This window comes from Ovis aries, chromosome 12, assembly GCF_016772045.2.
Source record: "Ovis aries strain OAR_USU_Benz2616 breed Rambouillet chromosome 12, ARS-UI_Ramb_v3.0, whole genome shotgun sequence".
Lineage (NCBI taxonomy): Eukaryota > Metazoa > Chordata > Mammalia > Artiodactyla > Bovidae > Ovis > Ovis aries.
The window spans coordinates 25671434-25695966 of record NC_056065.1 but is presented as its reverse complement, the minus strand read 5'-3'; the positions used below and the strand labels follow the sequence as shown (position 1 = coordinate 25695966).

General features: G+C 37.6%; 1 protein-coding gene across 5 annotated transcripts in view; it reads right to left on the bottom strand.

Annotated features, from left to right (window-relative positions):
- The window catches only part of DISP1 (dispatched RND transporter family member 1), a 244318-nt gene that overhangs the window by 60110 nt on the left and 159675 nt on the right, over window positions 1-24533 (bottom strand). Inside the window, exon 2 of one of the 5 annotated variants that reach the window (XM_060396336.1) lies at window positions 16784-17024. The exons of the other annotated variants lie outside the window; for them this stretch is intronic. The gene's annotated coding sequence lies outside the window, so the exon portion shown is untranslated. The remainder of the gene's footprint in view (window positions 1-16783; window positions 17025-24533) is intronic. 5 annotated transcript variants of the gene reach the window in all.

The window sequence follows — 24533 nt, the reverse complement described above, 5'->3', positions numbered from 1 at the left end:
TAATCTTAAGAATGTCTTACATCTTTTAAAAATGTCAAGGAAATATGATTTTCCGTCTACGTCACTTAGGTCTTAGAATACAAATAAACAAAAGAAAATAGAAGCTAATCAGCTAAGCTAAGAATTGTGGCCACCAAGATATCAGATGCAAAAGTTTTATCCCCTAAACCAACAAATATAATGCTAAAAAAATAATAAACATAAGTTGCTGTGATCTTATTAACTTGTTTTCTATGTTATGTCCTATAGGGTAGTATTGCTTGCACATAAGAATAGTACTATGGCTGGGATTTGCTTCAAGTGAGATTTTTAAATTAATTTTTTCCCTTCTATCAAAGGGTCCAGGCCTTAAATATAGAGGAAAAATTAATGTTCAAATTACCAGTAATATTTTTTTCTGCCTGGTCAACAAACAAAAGCAAAAACAACCTTCTTTCTTACTTTACCACCTTCTGACCAACACACATACAAAAGCTGGAAATGCAGTAAGAAAAATGGATCATCAAATGCTATTGGTTCATCAATGCTATTGATCATCAATGCTATTTGACCTACACATGATGCCAAGAATAAAAAAGAAAACCACTGTTTGGCTCACTAACCCTCTGGCATAGCATTCTTCAGAGTAGACAAAGCAACTTCAGGAGAAATCTCTCTCCAGTCCCTCCCCACCTCTGGCAGACACACAGGTACCAGAAGAAATCATCCCCCATGAGGACAATTCCTATGCATATTTTCACCCAGATTATAAACTACTCAACAGGGACCTTTCTGAGCAGAGAATGCCAGAACAATGCATGTTTCAATCTGAATACTAATACCCAGAAGATACTCTTTGTTGTTGTGGTTGTTCAGTTGCTAAGTCATGTCCAACTTTGTGACCCCATGAACTGCAGCACACCAGGCTTCTGTGTCCTTCACTATTTCCCTGAGTTTCCTCAAACTCATGTCCATTGAGTCAGTGATATCATCCAACCATCTCATCCTCTGTTGCCCCCTTCCCCTCTTGCCCTCAATTTTTCCCAGCATCAGGGCTTTTTCCAATGAGTCAGCTCTTTGCATTAGATAGCCAAAAGTATTGCAGCTTCAGCTTCAGCATCAGTCTTTTCAGTGAATATTCAGGGTTGATTGCCTTTAGGATTGATTGGTTTGATCTCCTTGCTGTCCAAGGGACCTTCAAGAGTCTTCTCCAGCACCACAGTTTGAAAGCATCAGTTCTTTGGTGCTCAGCCTTCTTTATGGTCCAACTCTCAATCCATACATGACCACTGGAAAAACCATAGCTTTGACTAAACAGACCTTTGTTGGCAAGGTGGTGTCCCTGCTTTTTAAAACACTGTCTAAGTTTGCACAGCTATTCTTCCAAGGAACATCATTGTTCAGTTCAGTTCAGTTCAGCTGCTCAGTCGTGTCTGACTCTTTGCGACACCATGATTTTAGTGGAAAAGATATAACATTTATAAATATCAAACGTATATATAAATCAAGTAGATGCTACTTCTCTCATCAGCCTTAGCATCACTTTTGAAAAGTGGTCTGCTAGTCCCAAGTTCCTATTATAATGACCACTGAGAAAGATTTTAAATTGTAGTAAAATGCCCTGTCCTTCAGTTAAATCACTCCAGGTATAAATACCCACTAAAAAACATTCAAATGATATCCCCAACACAGAGCATTTGTAGTTAAATGTATTATCCAACTAGTGGGAAGATAGTGTAGATAAACTGGTTAAGAGCCCTAAACTGATCCTGGAGGCACAGACTCTAATTTTCTTTCTATCCCTTTCTTAATCTGCCATCTCAGCAAGATCTGCTCCCTTAAGTTTCCATTTACTGAAGGATATATCCTTTCTTCTGTTGTTAACAAAACAAAAAGCTGTGTGCAAATGTTCTGAAAGTGATAAAACATACTAATCAGGGGCCATCTAAAAAGGCATTGGACTTCATGAAAAGTTAACTGAAACTTAAGATGTTTATATTCACGGTTAAGTGAAAGACCACCTAGAAAATGTAAGAAGTAATCACTTGATGAGATAAAAATGTAGTCATTTCTCAGCATCAGAAACTCTCGTTGTACAAATGCTCTAGAGAAATCACGGAAGGCACATGCTTTCTCTTGCCTTTACCCATGACTCATGTTCCCAAGACTCCTCTACGGACCTCAGCCAAGCTACTGGCGCTGATGAGATCTGCTGAGAAAATCAGGACCTCCTCTTGGCCCTTTTATCAAGACAGACAGAATAGGAATACGCTTTTTTGGGTCTACTGGTTTGTTCTGACCATACTAGGTGGGTTAATATCATTTCAGAGAGTCTATTTTGGTTTAATTCAATCACTCCTACTGCCGCTAATCATAGGTATCAGGTGAGTTAGGCTAGGGAGAAGTATCTAACAAAAATCCTCAAGGTTCAGGTGAAACTGACTTTCAGACAGAGTGACCTCAACCCTGATTGCTCGTGAAAGTACCCTGAGGCCCCCTCTAGATGATCCAAAATGTCTCTGTTTCCCTGTCTTCTCATTGACTCTATTTCTCATCAGGAAAAACAATTTCTCTTTTTCTGTGTAACAAGAATGACAGCTACCATTCTCTCTTGTTTTTATTGCCAAAGCATCATTTTGTAGTTACATAAGAGTTAAATAGATTTTTGCAGGTCAGCCAAGGGACCTAATCACGATTTATAACATTTTTTCCCCCCGGTGTGGTAAATTGCAGTTTAAGTGCCAAATAACTTACTTACAAATGAACTTTTGGAACATAACTTGTTTGGTAACTTGGAGACTTCTTGTAATGAAGTAGGTATGAGTGGATAGTAAAGAATAATTGAACTGTGACTTTGGTTTGTATTTGAAGTAACTCACATGAGCTTTCTAAGATTCAGTTTCTTTAAGCATAAACTGGGAACAATCAAATTGACATATAAATAAGCTGCAGATTATAAGTTAAAAATGATGAAAAAGCAAAAGCTGGCACAAAATTGTTCTCAGAAATGTTTACAGATTAAGTTCAATTAATGTATCTGTGTAAGAATTCAGGTGACCAGGACAATGGCAAATTTTCCATCTAAAGTCAAGAGTTGACTTTAAGGCCACAAAGAGAAAGACTTTGTTTCTTTAGAACTTTCACTGAAGTTTTTTCACTGAAACAAGTGAAAAAAAAAATTGATCTCAGTCAGAAAGAACAGTGAAAGTGATGAGCTAGAGGAAGATTCAACATTATAAAAAGGAACTATTGTGACAAATGTAATGCTATGTGATTACAAATGCAGTGACAGTTATTATTTATATTGGAAGTTTAAAATAAGTCTTGGATCAAATATAATGAATGGTTTTGCCATACATTGACATGAATCCACCAATACAGTATTATAAAGTAAAATAAAGTAAAAATAAAAAGTTAAAAAAAAAAAAAACAAATATAATGAATGACTTTAGAAGAGCTATGTTGAAATCACCTGTTTTCCCCAGGGCCATAACACACAGGGATTGCCAAAAGAAAGCTATTCTTGAGGCTCTGGCTTGAGATGTGGTGAGGCCCAATAGCCAGTATTTTAGTGTGTATTTCCTGTTGTTCATGAGAATAACAGGCCAATATCAATATATCCAAAGCCACTAATCTCACACCTCCTATTTCAACCTTTCTACTAGCACTTTTATGTTCTGAGTGCTTTATCTGTTCTGAGGCTTATAAGGCCTTGGGCCAAGGACCATCTTTGGATTACATTTTAAAATTTAAGATTTTTTTTTTTCTTTGGGCCTCAGTTCTTCACAAATGTAAATCAGGGTACAAATCAATGTCCACCTCATATGATTACTCTGAGAATGTAAAAATATGTTTTAAACCATAAAGGGTTAGGTATTTACAATGAAAGAATTATTATTATTGCTTAAGTGAGGAGAATATTTAAAAAATATGAAATGATGCTTCCTGGTTTCAAAGCCAAACTGTTTTAAAATGGCATCAGTGATATCTGTAGCTTAGAAGAAATGGCCTGGATGAGTCTAAATTTTAAAGGTGACTCTACTAGTTGTTGAGAATGAGGGTCAAATTATTTACATTATTAGAATCTCAAAGTCTTGACTCTATTTAGAGTAAAATTTGTTTGAAAAGCAAACTAACATAACCTTCTGAAAGAGCAACATGGCATTACTATTCAAAATTTAAAATACCCTCATCCTTTGACTCCGGGGAAGGCAATGGCACCCCACCCCAGTACTCTTGCCTGGAAAATCCAATGGACAGAGGAGCTTGGTGGGCTGCAGTCCATGGGGTTGCACAGAGTCAGACATGACTGAAGCGACTTAGCAGCAGCAGCAGCAGCATCCTTTGACTCACAATTCTACTAGGGTTTACACAGTTTGGATATACTTCAGCCATGTGTAAAGATAAATGTCCAGAAATTATCAATAGGGACTTAAATTCTGTCATATCCATAAATTTGGTATTCTGTACAATAAAAAAGAGTGAGTTAAATCAGGATTACTTCTAGGGAAAGAAGTCCAAAGTAACACCTCTTCATATGTGAATAAAATCCAGGTGCAGAAAAGCCAATGCAGTATGAACACATTTCACTGAAAAAGTGGGGAAGACTCACATATATGGCTAGTGTATATATGTAGATAGTTTCCAGAAGAATATGGGAAAATGCTTACACTGTTTCCTGCTAGAGTGTTGCCCTGGGCCATTTGGAAGTATAGAGAAGACTCATATTTTACTTTTTGTACTGCTTGCAACTTTTACTATAAATGTGCTACTTTCATAGTAATAAAATATTAATGAAACAACATGTAAAGTTTCTAGCATGGTGACTAATAATGAACAGAAGATAATTATTAAAATGCAAGAACAGAAACAAACTTACTTTACCTTAAAGGATTAATAGTCATCTATTCACTGGATGCATTTTAAATTGTTTGTCTTCCAGTATATATCAGCTCTCTTATAATAACACCCTACACAATATATCAAATAACTGGATAAAGCAGGAAATCAAAACCTAGCTAAGGAGAAAGAGCAGATGAATACAAACTTTTAGAAAATGGTTTTCAATCTCATTGCGTCCAAATTTGGGGAAACATAAATTATTATTTGTTGGACCAAAGCTATCTGTGAACCAAAATTACTACGACTAGTTTCATAAGCATTAAACAGAAACAGAGGAGAAATATAGAGGTGTTCCAATCAAATGTAAAGAGAAAAGTCATCGGAGTTCACGTGATTAGAAGGTTCAAACAATTACATCCTACTCTGGCTTGGGGCTCAGGACACTAACACCTGTAAGATAAAAGGAAATTACCCTGCTTCTAAGACTAAAAGTAGTATCTCATTGAAAATGCTATCATATAATCATAGTAGGAACTGAGAAAATTATGGAAATGTTATTCATCAACATATCATTTATTAAAGTCTGTTAGTGACATACAACCCACCCAAAAGATGCAATCACACTATTAATATTAATAAAAGGGTTACAAAAACCTCATGGTAACTCCTTGTAATTGGAAGCCAGAACTGCTGGTATGGCCAAAAAACTGTCAAGTTAAAATCTATATGTAATGTTGAAGAGACTACACAGACATGTTCCAATTACCACAGTAACCACTCAGCGGAGTCATCACTACCCTTGACAAACACGAGGCTCAGATAGCCTGAAGGAACATCTTCATCCACATCAACAGTTACAATGGCACACCTCTTTGGTATTGCCAAACACTTTCACACACATGATCTCACTCGAGTTGATCCTCCTAATAGCCCTCAGAAAAACAGGTGTGGCAGGCATTGTGGCTCTACTTTGCCAAAGAAAAACTTGAGGCACAGAGCCTCAAATAGTTAAGGTCAGGAAGTCTGATGCTGAGGTTTTGAGGGCTTTCTGCTAAACTACATTCCATAAGCTCAGACAATGTATTCCAGAACAACCCTTTGCTTCATTAGATTCATAACACCAAACTTAACAATAAATGGCAAGACTGTATCAAAAACAAGATTCCATATTGTAGACAATCAGCTTTTTCAAGAAGAGTGATGTTCCCTATTACACAGTTTTATTAGACAAAATACACAACACTGATATGGTATTTTTCAAACATAGGGATCACTTGAGGATGCTGCTAAAATGTAGATTCTGATACAGTCCATTCGGAGTGGGGTGACAAAATCTTCCAATCTTCCATACTGTTGGTTCAAAAAAATACTTTGTATAGCAAGGCAAAGACACAACTAGGCGGGGAGGCTTCAAGAGAATTAGGCCTAAGCAATGGCAAAATGATGCCCAATGAAAGCAGACAAGATAACAATTAACAGAGAAACAAAAGGTCCATTTTTCTAATTAAGACAGAAGAGTAACAAATTTTAACAGAAGAAGTTCTAATTGATAACCAAGTTTAATTATGGCTTGTTTCAGGCCCCTAAACAGTTGTGTGCATAGGAATAGCAACCCATCAGATTTTAATCTTTTTAGTGTAATATATGTGAATTGAAGCACCTTGCCCAGGTAACTGCATGTGACAATCTTTTTCTTTCAAGTGTACTAGATATTGGAAAATAGGAATTCTTCCTTCCTAGAGAGGAAGACTGGATCTTCAGATACAAAGCACCTGAAGTCTTTTTTTTTTTCTCCACTCCAGGTATAAAGGCAGTTTGGGAGTACCTCTATTCATTATGCACCAAACCTGTTTTGATATGAAATCAGTCCCCTAAAATTGTTTGATGGTCTCATTTCTTATCACTGGTACCAAAATGACCTATTAATATTTAGTGCTATGGCCAGAGAATAAATAGCTTCTCTAAATGCACCAGAGAAATGACAAAGAAAATCTGAGGTAACTTCTACAGTGGAGCTATTAAAACTGGATAGTGGAAAGACACCAGCCAGGTTTCGTCTCTAACTACTTAGAGGGCTAACTAACTTCAAAGGGCTATCCAAATGTGTGTGTATGTGTTTTGGGTTTTTTTAACATCTCACTGTGTCAGACACTTCCCTCACAATACCTCTACAAAGATCTTATTAAACCCATTTTAGAGAAAACTGAAGGTCAAAAATATAGTGTAACTAATCCAAATCACATGCTGGGATTTAATCTCAGACCAGCATGTCTCTAAAAGTAAGGCTTCTCTAACAATCTCAAGATGCTTCTAGGGCAATGCCAAGTTCAACTAGCTTTTATAGGACCACTGAAGGATACTGATATAAAATTCAGTCTGAAGGTCCACATGAAAAATATCCTCTGAACTCGATATTTCCCAAGACAGTTTTAAATGGTACAATTCAGGATTCAAGAGTGTGAGAGACATATTTCACTGAGTTAAAAGAAGTGCTATCCACCCATGTATCACAAAATGCAAACAGTAAAAAGCAAGGTGATGGATTGATTTTGGTTGTCATGTAGTATTTGGACTATTTTAAAATAATGTAATTGTTACCTGGCAGCAAAATCTGTATCTTTAATCAATGAATCAGGTCCTTTTAAGGAACTAAAAAGTATAGTCTTAAATAAAGAAACAATCTTCTTCCCTTCTGAGACAAATTAAATTTTCTTATTTTTCTTTGAGTTCATGAAGTTTCTATGGTAAAACTCTCCTTCAATAAGAGCACTTTAAATATCTTCATTTAATCACCTATAAGCATTTTATGTGTTGCAAAGAACTCTACAGACATAAGGCATTATTGATATCATTTCCCTTAAATCATAAACTGCAATAAATTAGAAGCCATTTTCTTAAGGAAACAATGTTATACATTTGAGAATCTATACTACTAAGCAAACATTTTGTAAGAACCCATTAGGTACTACTATGCTTTCCATCACACCATGAGAAAGCAAACTGAGTTCTAGGCAGTCTGAAAGCAAGGAATCACTATTCTTGTACAATGAAAACTCACTGTTTCCTTTAACTTTATATTATCAAGAAGGTAGTTTCAACTTATAATAACAAACCACATCTTTGAAATGAAATACACCTAATGTTTTTATATAACTTCTTAAATAGGATCACACACAAGATATATATTGATAAAGGCACCGATAGATTGGTATATGCTTCACTTTTACAAAAACCATTCATAATACTTGCTGTTTTTGTTCAGTCTCTAAGTCGTGTCCAACTCTTTGTGACCCCATGAACTGTAGCATGCCAGGCTCTTCTGTCCTCTATTATCACCTGAAGTATGCTCAAATTCATGTCCATTCAGTGGTAAAGATTCTGCTTGCCAATACAGAAGACACAGATTCGATCCCTGGATCAGGCAGATCCTCTGAAGAAGGAAATGGCAACTCACTCCAGTATTCTTGCCCAGGAAATCCCATGGACAGAGGAGCTTGGTGGGCTACAGTCCATGGGGTTGCACAAGAGTTGGACCTGACCTAGCAACTAAACAACAATCATAATATTTACAAACAGCGCAATGATACAGAAGAAAAATTTAAATGAGCAGATACAGTTTTGTCCTTGCCCCAATTTACAAAACTGTATTGACAGATAAGATTTAAACAATGTTAGAAGATATATAGTGCCATAGCAAATCTGAAGACCCTGAATTTGGAAAATAGTCTTATTGCTAGATGTGAGTTAGCTGAGTTTCATATTATAGGACTGAGTGATAGGAATTTTACTGCTGTGGAAACATTACTCTCATTTTTCTCTTGTTTTATATCTGATGTACCTTTGGTAGCAGGTCTATGTGAGAAGAGAAATGTGGGTGTAAGAAAGTTTATCTTTTATAGTCTGGGATAAATAACAGTCGAGAACATTCTCTTTCCAATATAAACACTTCTCTATCTAAAAATACATTTCAAGAGCCCTATCACTATACTGTAGCTATTAAAGCAGTTTTTAGAGCTCTCTTTTCCAAGTTTATCCACCAAAATCATCGTTCCACAAAATATTCACCACTTCTCCCCACACTTGAAAATATTATATCCATAAGCATCAATGCTCTTAAAAAAGAGAAAGTATTCTTTTGTTTTCAGATTCCTATTTCAGATGAGTTTCAATTATATTATGCGGGAACAATTTTTAACCCTAAATCTGAAGATTTTATGTTCATTTGCATAACTAAGAATATGCAAAATGAAACTAGAGAAGTTTCTATAATCAGATATGTTGAAGGAGTCTCGGTTTGGTAGATGTAAACTATCACATTTAGAATGGATAAACAAGGTCCTACTGTACAGTACAGGGAACCATACTGAATATCCTGTGATAAACCATAATGGAAAAGCACACTTAAAAAAAGAAAGTATACATATGTATAACTGAGTCACTTTGCTGTACAGTGGAGACCGGCACAACACTGTAAATCAACTATACTTCAATTTTTAAAAAAAATGTCAATCTCTTGTCTTTCAAAAAAATTCTAGAAAGCCCTCTAAAAAGTTGTTATCTAACTGAAAAATCAGCTGAGACATTCATCTGGACTTTGCTGCAAGTCTTGAAGGGAACAACATACTCAATATAACAAATATTCACAAAGTTACAAGTCTATTACAGCGGTTTCAGCTCCTTCTACATACTAGAGTCACTTCGGTAATACGAAACAATTACAGACACTGGGCGCTGGTCCCAGAGGTTATGATTTAATTCATATTGTAATGGGGTATGGGCATTAGCATTATTTAAATACTCCCCAGATGATTCTAATGTGCAGCTAGGATTGAGAACTACTGATTTATACTTTATTTAATTAATGCTGATCAAGTTATAAGAGCAAGCAACTAACTCTCAAAATATTCAATACTGTTTCAGAAAATATTGCTTGAAATGCAGACTGTTACTGTATATTCTAAAACATTTGGACCTGGTACTTCATGTTAGACATGTATTATAGTATTTGGATTAGTTTTACTTCTTTTTGGGTTACCACTGAAGTTATAAGGGTGGGGACAAGGGTGCCGGGAAGAGAAATCCTCAACAACACATTAGTTTGGGAGGCAACAGTGTGAAATTCATGTGGAACAATGTTGTGGATATATAAAACAACTTGCCACATGGTCTCAGTTATTGGGTTGGTCATAAGATGTTATGCAAAAACCTGAGTGAACTCTTTGGCCAAGCCCATACTTATGGATCATCTGAATAGAGTATAGGATATGGCCAATTTCACTAACAAGTTTATTTAACCCTCAAGTAAAAAATATCTCCCCAACCCCTGGTCAATCTCCAGTGTGAAGTCCCAAGCCTCTCTATTAAAAGAGCATGCTCCCTAAAGCTTTCTGCCAAAAAAGAGAAGGAAAAAAAGGGAGAAAGAGAAAGAAGGAAGAAAGCAAGAAGGAAAAAAAAAAGAGAGGGGAGGAAGGAAGGAAGGAAGAGGAAAGGAAAAAGAAAGAAAAAGCCTTCTGATTGCATTTTAAGCATTTTAAACGTTCCATTTCTAGAGTCAGACAGCCTCCAGAAACCAGACCTCCTAATCTAGCCTCGTATCCCACTAAAAGAAAAAAAAACAATTAATCACAAGATGCTTTGGTAATAAACAGAACCCCCAAGATGTGATAGATCTATCTTTAGGTCATAAGATTTCATCTGAAATTATTCTGCTCCAATTAAAATCATAAAGCATTGAGCAATCTGTCTGTATCACTATAGCTCTTCCCCAGTAGAAACAGAATCATATGACTGAGCTTGACTCATGCTGTTGAACAAAGATCACAAGCAAGTCTAAAGACACCATGAATGTTTAATATTTCACACATCTCAAAACCTCAAAATTTAGCAGCTGAAAGGAAAACATCATCACAGAGATAAATCAAAATAAGAAAATTCTACATCCACATACTGCGAAGCAAAAGAATGTGAAGGAATTTTTAAAACGTCTTCCATAAAGCCAAAACCTGAGATCAATCATCATTAAGCACTTGAAAGTTGTTTGATTTAAATGGTAACCTGTTGTTTCTTCATCCTACACTTAAGAATTATCTAAGCTTTTCCCACCAATGCTAAGCATCTGACACCAGGCTCCGCTCCCTGCTGTTCCGTGAAGTTTGAGAAGCAGCAAATCAAATTTCCTCAAGCAGCTCCCCAAATGGGTTCTTCCCTGCAGAGTTCAGCAAATCAAGTCTCAGGGGTATCCTTTAGTCTACTGAGCAACTTGGAAGACATATCTCAAGGTATTTGTATGAGACACAATTGAAGACATCTTTTTACTTAAATAAAGGACACTGAGATTTACTTTCAGCTTAGAAAAACATCAAATTTTGATTGCTTTTTTCTTACTTGAATTGGATCAGTAAAGTAACCCTTAGCAAGAGTCTGGGTACATCTTCCATAAATCTTTTTCTGTTCCTTACTTAAATTACCATTATAAATGCTTGTGAATTCTGCTGTTTTCTTTCCTGTATGTATCAGGTGAACTGAAATTCCATTTACATTGTTCAAGTGGGAATTTCATTTGCTCACAAAGGTAATTAAATTGTATTTTTCAGTTCAATAGGTGAGTGTCCTTATTTAGCAAGCATACAATAAGTACCTACCATGTTCCCTGTGAATAGTGTTTTTGGAATCTAATACGTGAGCCTGAAATAAGTGAGCCTGTTGAATAGTGATTAAAATGATAAAAGAATAGAAATTAACGGAGAGAGAACAAAGGGCCACCCTGTTCCCCAAGTCTTGCTTTATTCATATATATAGTTCTTTTGCTTTATATTTTTCCAAAAGGCTGAGAGGTTAAGCAGTTCATTTGTCTTGATCCTAAACACTCAGTTTTCTTTCCCGTGTTAGGATGCGATAAGGAACTGCAATTTTTGAAAAATCAGAAATCTTCGTATAGTCAGTATGTCAAGGCTTCCATCACCCATACTGAGCTGTAAGAGTTGTACTGCTGAGGGTGGCTCTGATCCAATCCCAGAAATCAAAGTAGTTAGAATGAAAGGCAAAGAACTGATGCACAGCAAACACTGAAAGGCAGATCTCCCGTTACCAAAAAAGAGTTGAGTGGTTTAATAAACACTAAAAAGACAACTGGAACTAGACTAAAATTTTGGACAAGTCCATTTTATAATACATATCATTTCCCGGACCGAGGCAAGGTTAACATGTATTTTACTACATTGCTTTGTAGGTCAATCATTTTAGACTCTTAAACATTATGCACCTTTCATAATCAATTCAAATAGCTCTTGCTCATACTTCTATAATCCATGTCTAAGATGCAAGCTATATGAAACAGAAGACACATAAAAAAATACTGTCTTATCTTCGTATACTAAAACAAAAACTGACAAATGAAGTATAATCAACGAATAAAATACTCAAGATTTGACAATGAAAGCATAGGATAGTTTATTAAGAGATGTAATTTTTAAAGTATAATAATTTTTTTAATGATATTTTAAAAATAATGCCAAGACTGTTTAATACTTTAAAAAGTAGAAATGTGTCAGCAGACATTAAAACCATGGGAAGTGGTAAAGCCACTGTCTACCAGTAGAACATTCTAGAGTTTATTTACACAGTTTAGTGACTTCCCAGCCATCAAAGGGAACTGGAGTTTTCTTAAGTATAAATACTATTATCTAAGATAACCCTCTTGTGGGTAAACAGGACATATTCATTCTTTTCTTTTCAACAGGAATACCTATTACAGAAAATTTTAGCAAACTGTAAAGTATGCTGTCCATTTTTTACATTATCCCTGAAAAAATCATTTATGTTCTGTCCATGATTTGCATGATATACTCCAGTTTTTGCAAATATTTTACCCACTTGGTTTAGAAAATTTTCACATTTTGCTACAAAACGTAAAAATATTTCACAAGTTAATCTAGTTTGAAATTTTCTACCAGTCACATATAAAGCATCCACTTTAATTCTGAGCAAAAGTAAACATGGCAAATACATTCTGCTTTCTACTATGGGTAATAAATCCAATTATAATGTAGCTCTTATTGCCACCATTAAAATGAACATAATACATGAAACATTTAATCATCTCAAAAACAACTTGAGAGTGTAGAGCAAGCTCTGTGTTTAAAACGAACATTGATAAAAATTAAACTTGCTATGGAAGCTTGGCTCCCAAACTTAGTTCCCAATTTCTCTTTTTAAAAGCTGGAAGATGTTAATATTTTATTATTTTCTTACAACATTTAATTCACAAAAAGTAATTAAAGCACTTCCTACAATTCTACATCTATTTTTTGACCAACTGGCAATGAGAGAAGCATTTATTTTCTGACTTTTCTGATTAGAAAGTGATTTAAAAAGAAGCTCAAAGCATGAAACAGCTAAACAACTTGACATCTGAGGTTTCTTTCCAACTTCATAAAGGAAGCACATTAGAATAAACCTTAAGAAACAGCTTACCTTACCCTACCGTGCTAGACTAACATTCAAAACACTTCATGAGGCATTTTAATGCATTCAGATGCCGTTCAAAGCTTACACTGAAAGAAAACTGTGAACTAGAATTTTAAATTTAATCTGAGAAGCACACAGCAAAGTTCAGCTTTAAAAGAAATTCTCCCCAAATACATTCACAGCAACGTGAGTAAATGTATTACCTTTCTGCTAAGAGAAGCACGTTCCTGGTTCGGTTTGGTCTGCAAGTGACTGCAGTAGCAACAGCCGAAAGTGGCCGCAGGAGCACAGCACAGCAGAGGGCGACCAGAGAGTCGCAGGAGCAGCTCCTCGAGCGGCAGGACAGAGCGAATGACAAGCACATGCAGAGTGCTTTGAATTAGGCATGTTAGGGGCTGGGACTTTCGAGTTTGCTCTCCTATAGGACAGGAGACGTTCTCTCCAACTTAACCCCTGGGGGCAAGGTCTCGGTAATGGTAACAGCTGGCATACAGAGGGGCTTGATCTGAGCACAAGGTCAGCAAGCCAGGATATGAAGCTGACATGTAATTTCTAGCCTTTTCCTGCTTCTACAGGGAAATTGCACGAAGGACTGTTTTTAGTTATAACTTCCTTTGATCTTTTGGACTTAAAGTTACTTAGTAGATTAAAGCCATGTTAGCTGACATTATTTGCTTGCTTAGCCTAACTTAAGTGTTGCAGATTCAGTTTTCTGACACATAGGGCTACTGCATTTAAACTAACACAAATAAACACCAATCGTGTTTATTTCCAAGTTCCGGGGATTCTTGTGTTCTTTCACAAATGGCTCTTGAGACTGCTTTTAAGGCAGAAAGTTCATAGTTTTTCAAAGAGACAGCCTTCTTTATTAAAAAAGAAAGTATTATTTAAAGCAGTTTTAAGTGTTTCTCTTCAATTGTCCTTAACAAAAACAGTTAGATGAATTTGACACTGCTTTTTATAAATTTGTGGTCCTGTTGATGCCAGTATTTTAAATTCCATGGTCACAACAACATAAAAAGCTTATAAATACCTGCAAATAAATGCTTTAAAATTACCTATGACAGCTATCAGCAAATAAGAGATAATTTACTGAATCCATGAAATCTAACTTTTTATGACTTTAATAAAAATGTATAAACAACTTTTACAATGGGCTGTATTGATAGCAATTTCAAAGTTAAAGAAGGTAATACAAGCAGTCAAAGAAAAAAATAGATGAAATTGGGCTTCATCAAAATAAAAAACTTTTATATATTGAAGAACACTATCAAGAAAGTGAAAAAACCTTTTGAATGGGAGAAAATATTTGCAAACCACATATCTATGAGGCTAGAAATCGTAATATATAAAACTTACAACTCAACAATAAAAAGACAAATAATCCAATTTAAAAACAGGCAAAGTTTTAGAATAGAGACTTTTCTAAAGAAAATATACAGATGGCCAATATACACATAAAAGGATGCTCAGCATCACTAGTTATTAAGGAAATGCAAATTAAAACCACAATGAGAGACCACTTGACAGTCACAAGGATACCTAGGGCTTCCCTGGTGGCTCAGAGGTAAAGAACCTGCCTGCAATGGAAGAGCCACAGGAGACTCGGGTTTGATCCCTGGATCAGGAAGATCCCCTGGCAGAAGGCACGGCAACCCACTCCAGTATCCTTGCCTGGAGAATCTCAAGGATAGAGGAAGCTGAGTCGCAAAGAGTTGGTGACTAACACATGATAGCTACGGTCAAAAAGAGAGAGGAAGGAATAAGGGAGGGGGAGAAGAAAGGAAGGAAGGGGAGAGGAAAGTCAGGAAAGGAGAAGGGAAGGAGGGAGAGAAGAAGAGTTGGCAAGGAAAAACTGGAACATCATACAACATTGGTGGGAATGTAAAACAGTATAGCCACTATGAAAAACGGTCCAGCAGTTTCTCAAAAAATAAACAAAGAGTTACCATATGACACAGCAATTTTACTCCCAGGTACAGTTGAACCTTATTATTTGTGGATTCCATATTTGCAAATATGCCTACATGCTAAAATTTGTTTGTAATCCCCAAACAATCTTCTTGGTGTTTCTTAGTCCTTCAGTGTGAACATACAGAGAATAGGGGGAAATTTGAGTCCTCTAACACACAAGTTCCCAGGTGAGGTTCAGCAAGGTGACATACTGCCTTCTTGTTTCAGCTCTCACCCTGAAAACAAGTGTTCCTTTTGCAGTCTATTCTGGTGCCACGTTTTTCACATTTTCATGCTTTTTGTTGGCAATTTCACTGTTTAAAATGGTCCTGAAGCGTCATGTACAGTGTTGTTTGGAGTTTCAAAGCTCAAGAAGGCTGTGATGTGCCTTATAGAGAAAATACATGTGCTCAATAAGCTGTATTTAGGAGTGAGAAGGAAATGGCAACCCACTCCAGTGATCTTGCCTGGAGAATCCCATTGAGGGAGGAGCCTGGTAGGCTACAGTCCATGGGGTCGCAAAGAGTCGGACACGACTGAGTGACTTCACTTCCGCTTTATAGTGCTGCTGGTATGAGTTCAGTGTTAATGAGTCAACAATAGATATTAGATACGTGCTCAGTCATGTTCAACTTTTTGCACCCCATAGACTGTTGCCCACCAGGGTCCTCAGCCACAGAATTTTTCAGGCAAGAAACACTGGAGTGGGTTGCCATTTTCTGCTCTAGGGGATCCTCCTGACCCAGGGATCGAACCCATGTCTCTTGTGTCTCCTGCATTGTCAGGCGGATTCTTTACCAACTGCACCAGTGAGGAAGCCCCATATAGTTGGTAAGATATCTTTAAACAGAAACACACAAAAACAAGGGCATGTACTGATTGGATGTCACAAATGTGACCAGAGGCTTGAAGGAACCTAAGCCTGTATTTACCTGCAGAGCAGTGACTTAGCATGCGTTAATGCAGTGTTTGCAGAGACTTTAAAGACTGTAACTACCACAAATAAGGTGAATCAACTGTATATACCCAGGAGGACTAAAAATGTTATGTTCATGAAAGAACTTATAACTAATGTTCACAGTAGCATTATTCACAACAACTAAGGCATCAACTCAATTCAAATGTCCATCAAGTGTTGCATGGATGAACAAAATGTAGCGCATGTATACAATGGAATATTATTAGACATAAGGAGGGATAAAAGCACTGATATATATTACAACATGGATGAACCTTGCAAACACTATGCGAAGTGAAAGCCACACACAAAAGGTCACATATCATATGATCCATTTGCATGAAATATCCAGAATAGTCAAATCCATACAGATAAAGTGTATCTATAGATTAGTAGCTGCCAGGGGCTGGGGGGCAGAGACAGAGGACAGAGAGAGTGACTGCTAACAGGTACTGAGTTTCTTTTGGGGTGACAGAAATGTTCTAGAATTAGGCAGTGCTGATGGTTTCATAACTTTGTAAATACACTAAAACTCACTGAATTGTACACTTTAAAATAGTGAATTTTATGATATGTGGATTTTACCTTGATAGAGAAATGCTTGTGTACATGCTAAGTTGTTTCAGTCATGACCAACTCTTTGTGACCCCATGGACTACAGCCCACCAGGCTCCTCTGTTCATGAGATTCTCCAGGCAAGCATTCTGGAATGGGTTGCCATTTCCTCCTCCAGGGGATCTTCCTGACCGAGGGATCGAACCCGCATTTCTTATGTCTCCTGCATTGATTGGCAAGTTCTTTACCACTAGCGCCACCTGGGAAGTTCCTGATAGAAAAATAAGAAAGGTATAAAATTCTTGGAGAAGGAAATGGCAACCCACTCCAGGATGGAATAGCCTGGAGAATCCCAGGGACGGGGGAGCCTGGTGGGCTGCCATCTATGGGGTCGCACGGAGTTGGACATGACTGAAGCAACTTAGCAGCAGCAGACTAGTGGTTCTCAAACCTGAGTGTGCACCAGAACCTTCTAGAAAGTTTGGGAGAAGGCAGAATGGCTACAGCTCATTCCCAAAGATTCTGATTCTGAGGATCTGGGATGGGGCCTGAGAATTTGCTTTTCTGAAAGACCACCGGTGATGCTGACTCTGCTGGTCTGAAACCCACATTTTGAAAACCAGTGTGTTAAAGACAACGTATAAGCTTCTGGAGGGCAGGAAAGGTAACTTTCACCTCTGTATCTTCTAAATTTCCCTTAAAAAGAGCCAATCTTGGGGAAGAAAAAGAGGATGGGAGGGATAAGAAACATTTAATCAAGTAAATATATTGAAAGAGTCAGTCCTTGCAAACTTATGGTATGCTGACTTCATGCCTTATGTATTGCAAAGGCTGTAACACCTAAAAATCTACCCCAGAGAATTAAAGAATTAAAATCCAAATCAAAACTACAGTGAGGTATCACCTCACACTGGTCAGAATAGCCATCATAAAAACATCTACAAACAATATATGCCAGAGAGGATATGGAAAAGAGGGAACCCTCTTGCACAGTTGGTAGAAATGTAAATTGATACAGCCACTGTGGAGATTTCTTTAAAAACTAGGAATAAAACTACCATATGACTCAGCAATCCCACTACTGGGCATATACACTGAGAAAACCATAATTCAAAAAGACACATGTACCCCAATATTGATTGCAGCACTATTGATAATAGCTAGGGCATGGAAGCAACCTATATGTCCACTGACAGATGAATGGATAAAGAAATTGTGGTACATATATACAGAAGAATATTACTCAGCCTCAAAAAGGAATGAATTTGAGCAAGTTCTAGTGATGTGGATGAACTCACAGCCTGTTATAGTGTGAAGTAAATCAGAATGAGAAAAAAACAAATATTGTATATAATGCATAAATATGGAATCTAGAAAAGTGATACTGATGAGCCTATTTGTAGGGCAGAAATAGAGATGCAGACATAAAGAACAGACTTGTGGACACAGCTGGGCAAGGAGAGGGTGGGATAAACTGAGAAAGTTCATTGAAATGTACACATTACCATGTGTAAAACAGATAGCTAGTGGGCAGTTGCTGTGTAACACAAGGAGCTCAACCTCGTGCTTTGTGACAGCCCAGAGGGGCAGGATTGGGTTGGGCGATGGGAGGGAGGTCCAAGAGGGAGGGAATATATATATATTTATGGCTGATTCACAGTGTTGTATGGCAGAAACCAACACAACATTGTAAAGCAATTATCCTCTAATTAAAAATTTAAAATTAAGGTATTTAATCATTCTTTGGTCATCTGAAAAGTACTTTGTTTTAGTTTAGTAAAAAAGCTAACCCCATTTCACTACGCTCATCATTCTAAGATATGTAAACAAAGGTTCTAGAGTGTGGATCCCATAAATTACTCCAGGAAACCTCTTAAATTAGTTAAGGTGCACAGAAACCAAAGACTTGAACTCCCAACTCATAAATATGTAAACTCTTATTTCTCCTTTTACCAAAGGCACTAATTTGTACATTTAATCACTTTATTTTAAAATGGTCTATGTTATATTGGATGACATCCCTTATACGTGAATTTAAAAAGAAATGATGCAAATAAGCTTACAAAACAGAAGCGGATTCACAGTCTTAGAGAATGAACTTATGGTTGTCAGGGGTGGTTAGGGAGTTTGGGATAGACATATATACACTGCTATATTTAAAATGGATAACCAACAAGGACCCACTGTATAGCACAAGAACTCTGCTCAATGTTATGTGCCAGCTTGGATGGGAGAGGAGTTTGGGGGATTATGGATATAGGTATATGTATGGCTGGGTCCCTTTGCTGTTCACCTGAAACTATTACAACATTGTTACCTGGCTATTCCCCAATTCAAAGTAAAAAGTTTTTTAAAAAATGGGTCTGTGTTGAAGGAAACCCAAAAAAGAGAGGATCTATGTATATGTATAGCTGATTCACTTTGCTGTACAGTAGAAACTAGCTGAACACTGTAAAGCAACTATACTTCAGTAAAAGTTAATTTTTAAAGATGGGTCTACATTAAAATACAGTTACAATTTAAAGTACACTTTTTGTATTGTCATGTGAAATCATTATTTTATAGATAATAATCAGGATTATTTCCAATCGGTTTGTATGTTTCTCAACATATTAGAATGAAAAAGAAAACACTAGTAACCTTACAAAGTTCTGATGTTTCCTGAAAACAAAATCCTAGTTTTTCTCAGATCACATTACTTAGGTATCTTTCTTCATTACTAGGAAGACAGAACAGCACAGGAGAGGGACAGAGAGACAAGAACTAGCCGGAGACGCACAACAGGTGGTACTTTTTAAAAAGTGAAAGAAAAAAACACCCACTGGGTAACAAACTCTTCCACATCTGAACTCAGTCCAGAATGTGATTCCAGATGTTGTTATATTTATTGACATTTAAAAGTCCCACCTATTAATCTTTGTGTGTGTGTTAAGTTTCAAAATAGCTGGCTGTGAATAAACTGCAGTCTAAGGTAGATGGGAGAGTTCTGCTTCGGCCAGATTTCTATTTCAGTATGGTCAAGTCAATAGCTTTGTAACTGGAAAGTACAAGTTCAGAAAAAGTAATGACAAGAAAGTTCTTCAGATAACATCCTACCTTGTGTTTTAGCGTTTTTAGAGAACAGACTGTTAGGTACATGACAGACTTCAGCCTGGAACATTACGCTGCTCAAGTCAGAGTCAGAACTGGTAACTCAGTGGAGTCCTGAGGTGCAGTGTCAGCTCTGCCACTCACCAGCTCTGCACCATGAACTAGTCACTTGATCCAGAGCTTAGGACCTCCTATTTATAAAGTCAATGGGGGCTTCCCCAGTGGCTCAGAAGGTAAAGAACCTGCCTGCAATGCAGGAGACTTAGGTTCGATCCCTGGGTGGGGAAGATCCCCTGGAGAAGGGAAAGCAACTCACTTCAGTATTTTTGCCTGGAGAAAATCTATGGATAGAGGAGCCTGTGGGCAACAGTCCATGGGGTCGCAAAGGGTCAGACATGACTGAGCAACCAACGTGTTCACTTTCATACCTTAGATGAAATAATCTCACAGGTCCCTCCTGACTATGAATTCAGTTTTTATGAATTTGCATATCACTCAAATGGATAAAATGAACCACAGTTTTACTATTCAAATTTGGATTAAGAAAAAAACCTATACCGTCACAGTTGAATCAGTGAGTTTGGAGTAAAAACAATAAAGTAAGCAAACTGGAACAGAAACAAAATAACCATAATGCTAAAATTCCTTTCCATCAAGATGGAAATATGTGCATCAGTCTTACATATTCCTCTCACCTGATAATTCACATTTAAATATCTTACACCTTCTTTTCACATCTTATTTCCTGTTGAAAACACTATCTTTAAAAACTACAATGCTTACAAATGAAAATGTGATGACCCTGCTTACCTTCCACGGTGCGACCACTAAGGAACTTGAGGGTGAACCTCTTCACCCGTCTTTCGCTCTTCACTCCAGCCCTGGAGTCCTTACCAAGGCCTCTTCTACTTTTCCTTGCTTTGCACTTCCTTGATTCAGATTTTATGGTCAGCATTTATTTACTTTACAAGCCTTCTACTGGGCTGGCCCTTCGAAGGTCTCCCCTCAACTTGCTTTCCCACTATCTTTTCTTCCTTCCAGGTTTGGGAATGCTACTGAAAAAAGTCATTAGACAGGAAGGCGGAGACCTAAACCAAATGCAGACTCTCATCTCTGGAGGTTTCCCCAAGCTGCTGAGATTCATCTCATCTATCACAGATTCTTCACCAAAATCCCCACAGGGACTGCTGGAAATCTTTCCCATGCTCCCTATCTTTTAACCTTCTCCATGAAAAATACTATCTATTTTATGAAAAAGAAATGACCATGAGTGCTTGCAAGTAGTATCATCTCTACCTCACACTTCTTCTGGAACTCATCCCTATCTTTCACAATGTCCATGCCTCTTTCCTAAATTAACTACTTACATACTAGGTCTGTGCTACCCAATGCGGTAGCCAGTAGCCACATGTGCTACTTATATTTAAAGTAATTAAAATCAAATGCAATTGCCACATTTTCATGTGCTCAGGGCTACCCGCTCAGGGCTACGTGCTCATGGCTTTTGCACTGGACAGAGCAGAGAAGAGAAGATGCCCATCACTACGAAGGCTCAGTGAACAGCTCTCCTCTAGATCCACCTGTTCCAGATTGCTTTGTTTCTTTAACCTGTCTCACCCTTTCTCCCCAAGTCCATCTACAACTCTTTTCCCCCCCAGAAACTTCTTTATTTTCTTAGAAAAAAAATATTTAGTTTTCCCCACAGCCTAACCAAGTCATTCCTTGTCTTGGCCTGCTGGTGTTCAGGTCTCTCTCTTCCTTTCCTTTCACTGCCAGGCAATACTCAAGCCTCACTTCCTCTCATTCATTAACTTCTAACAATCTTGTGTGAGTGCATGCTCAGTCACTTCAGTTGTGTCTGACTCTTTGTGACCCCGTGGACTGTAGCCCACCAGGCTCCTCTGTCCTGGGATTCTCCAGAGTACTAGAGTGGGTTGCCATGCCCTCCTCCAGGGATCAAACCCAGGTCGCCTGCATTGCAGCTGATTCTTTCTCCACTGAACCACCTGGGAAGCCCAAGTGAAAGTCGCTCAGCAGGGTCTGACTCTTTGCAACCCCATGGACTGTAGCCCACCAGGCTCCTCTGCCATGTAATTCTCTAGACATGAATACTGGAGTGGGTTGCCATTCCCTTCTCCAGGGGATCTTCCTGACCCAGGGATGGAACCATGTCTCTCGCATCTGCTGCACTGCAGACAGATTCTTTACCGTCTCAGCCACTAGGGAAGCCCCTAACAATCTTACTCACCATCTAATAGAACTGTTACTTCAGAAACAAAATTCCTTTCTCAATACTCATTTTCTTTACATGTCTTCATATCCCAACCCCGCTGGCAATCTCCTTTTCTCCTTGCTCAGTTCCCATCATTTTAACACTCACTACTTCTTTAACATCTATTCCATTTTCTTAGCAGATCCTCTGAACTCTCTTATTTTAAATCTCAGGCACTGTCCCAAGCCTTCTGTCACCTGTCCTTTCTGTTCTATGCTTCCTGCCTATGTCATCCCATTCAACTTCTTTCCAAGTTCCATTTTTGCAATGTTTGCTATCTAAGGACATTTCAATATATATGTCCTGCCAACAGTTCAAACTCAGTAATGTCCACTACAAATTATCTTATCATCTTCAAACAGCTTCTTGATTTTCCTATTTCTATTTACTCAGTCACTTAAGCCCCAAATTTTAGCTTAAATATTTATTCATTGAACACCTGACCTGTACCTTTGACCTTTATACCACTATCTACCCTTATTTATTTGTTCTCAAGATCTAGCCATTGTCACATAAGCCCTCCTTTCCTCTCCCTTTCCTCTCTTACCTTCTATGCACTGTGCCCTGGAATTATGGCAACAGCCTACTTGTTTAGGCACTCAATCATGTCCAACTCTTTGTGACCCCATGGACTGTAACCCGCCAAGCTCTTCTCTCCATGAGATTTCCCAGGCAAGAATACTGGAGTGGCCTGCCATCTTCTTTTCCAGGGAATCTTCCTGGATCAGGGACCCAAACCTCATCTTCTACACCGCAGGTGGATTCTTTACCACTGAGCCAGCAGGGAAACCTGCAACAGCCTACCAGACATGATCTAATCGATGGTACCCTAAAATTCCAATCAAAGCAACACAGAACTTTTAGACTTCTCACCATAACAGATAGATCTGATCAAGATGCGCCTCATCTAATGGCTCCTGCGTGCCACTAAGTAAAGTTTAAACACGTTACTTAGCTGGCATGCAAGACCCTCCAATGTCCGGGTCCTTTCCCTTCCTATTCAGTGCCCTTGTCAAACAGAGTGTGCTTTAGCCCAAAGAAACTGGCACACAACCGCTCAGTACTTATGCTCTTCCTTCTGTTTGCAGCGCTCTTTGCTCACATTTCCAACTTCCACCATCCCGTCCATTCTTTACAACACATGACAAATAACGTATCTTCCATGAAGCCTTCTCTGCTTGCCTAAGACAGGAATTCTTTCATCCTCTTCTAAGTTACATGACCCTGAGAGCGCTCTTGTGGCACTCAGCACATGTTAACTTTTTATCATAGTCATTTGTACACATCTCTCACCCTCTTAATCTACACATAACAGCACAAGCTCTATTATAATTTTTACATCCTTCAAGAAGATCTAGTAGCTGGCGAGTACTTGACAGATACTTACTGAAGAAGTGATTTTTTTTTTGTTTGTTTTTACAATGTGTTACTATTACCTCTATCTTTTATTAAACAGAATAAATGTACCTTTGGAATGTAGTCTGCAAAGTAAAATTCAATACACAAAATCCTATTTTTCCTGCTGATTTATATGAGCCCCAAGGACCACGTCCACTGTGGTTGTAGGAAAGAAACAACAGCTGAGATTCAATATATTTTCATATGACTGCGACATGCTGTACTGTTCTCTGCTTTTAAACTCTGAGTACTAAACTTCTGCTAAATACTCAGAGATGTCAGTAACTGGCTTCTCACCCTGTTCTCCAAACCAGTAGAGGTCACTCCAGAAGCTAAGATGCAAGCTTATTCCTGGACAGGTTTTAAATTTCTTTTTGTCAAGTTTCTAAGGTAAGATTCTCCTTGGCATTAGCAAAAAATATTTTTAAGGAATGAAAATAAATGAGTTTTCCCCCACAGCGAGCCATTCAATTTAATGAACAGTAGACTTTCTGTTTAACTGTCGACTGATCTTACTGTAGCAAATACGACTTCTGTGATAAAATGCCTTGGAAACAAGCATTAATTAATCTGAGAAATTTCTGTATTCATTATGTCCTTTGCTTAATTAGAAACCAGGTAATCATATGCATTTTCTCAACAATCCAGAAAGCATTTTGGTCATCCAGAATGAAATTTACTTATCAATCCATACACTACCAAAATTTTTAATGAAGATCAGAAGCTGGAAAATATATCTTAAGCAAAAAGCACAGAGATTAGTAACTTTCAGAGAAAATGTAGGCCTTTGTTCTGTGAAGAAAAAATATCTTACTATGCAATACAAAAAAAAAATAGGCAAACATTTCAGCTCTCCTAAGATAAAAAAAAATTACTATCAAAAAGAACTTTTTAAATGTGAAAAATAACTCAAGCAGGTTAGTTTATTGTAGGTTTCACGTTGGTATTCTGGTGAATATCTTGTCTTGACATGAGCAGCATAAACAGCATGCTGCCTGAGAGCCTTTCTCCCACACAAGG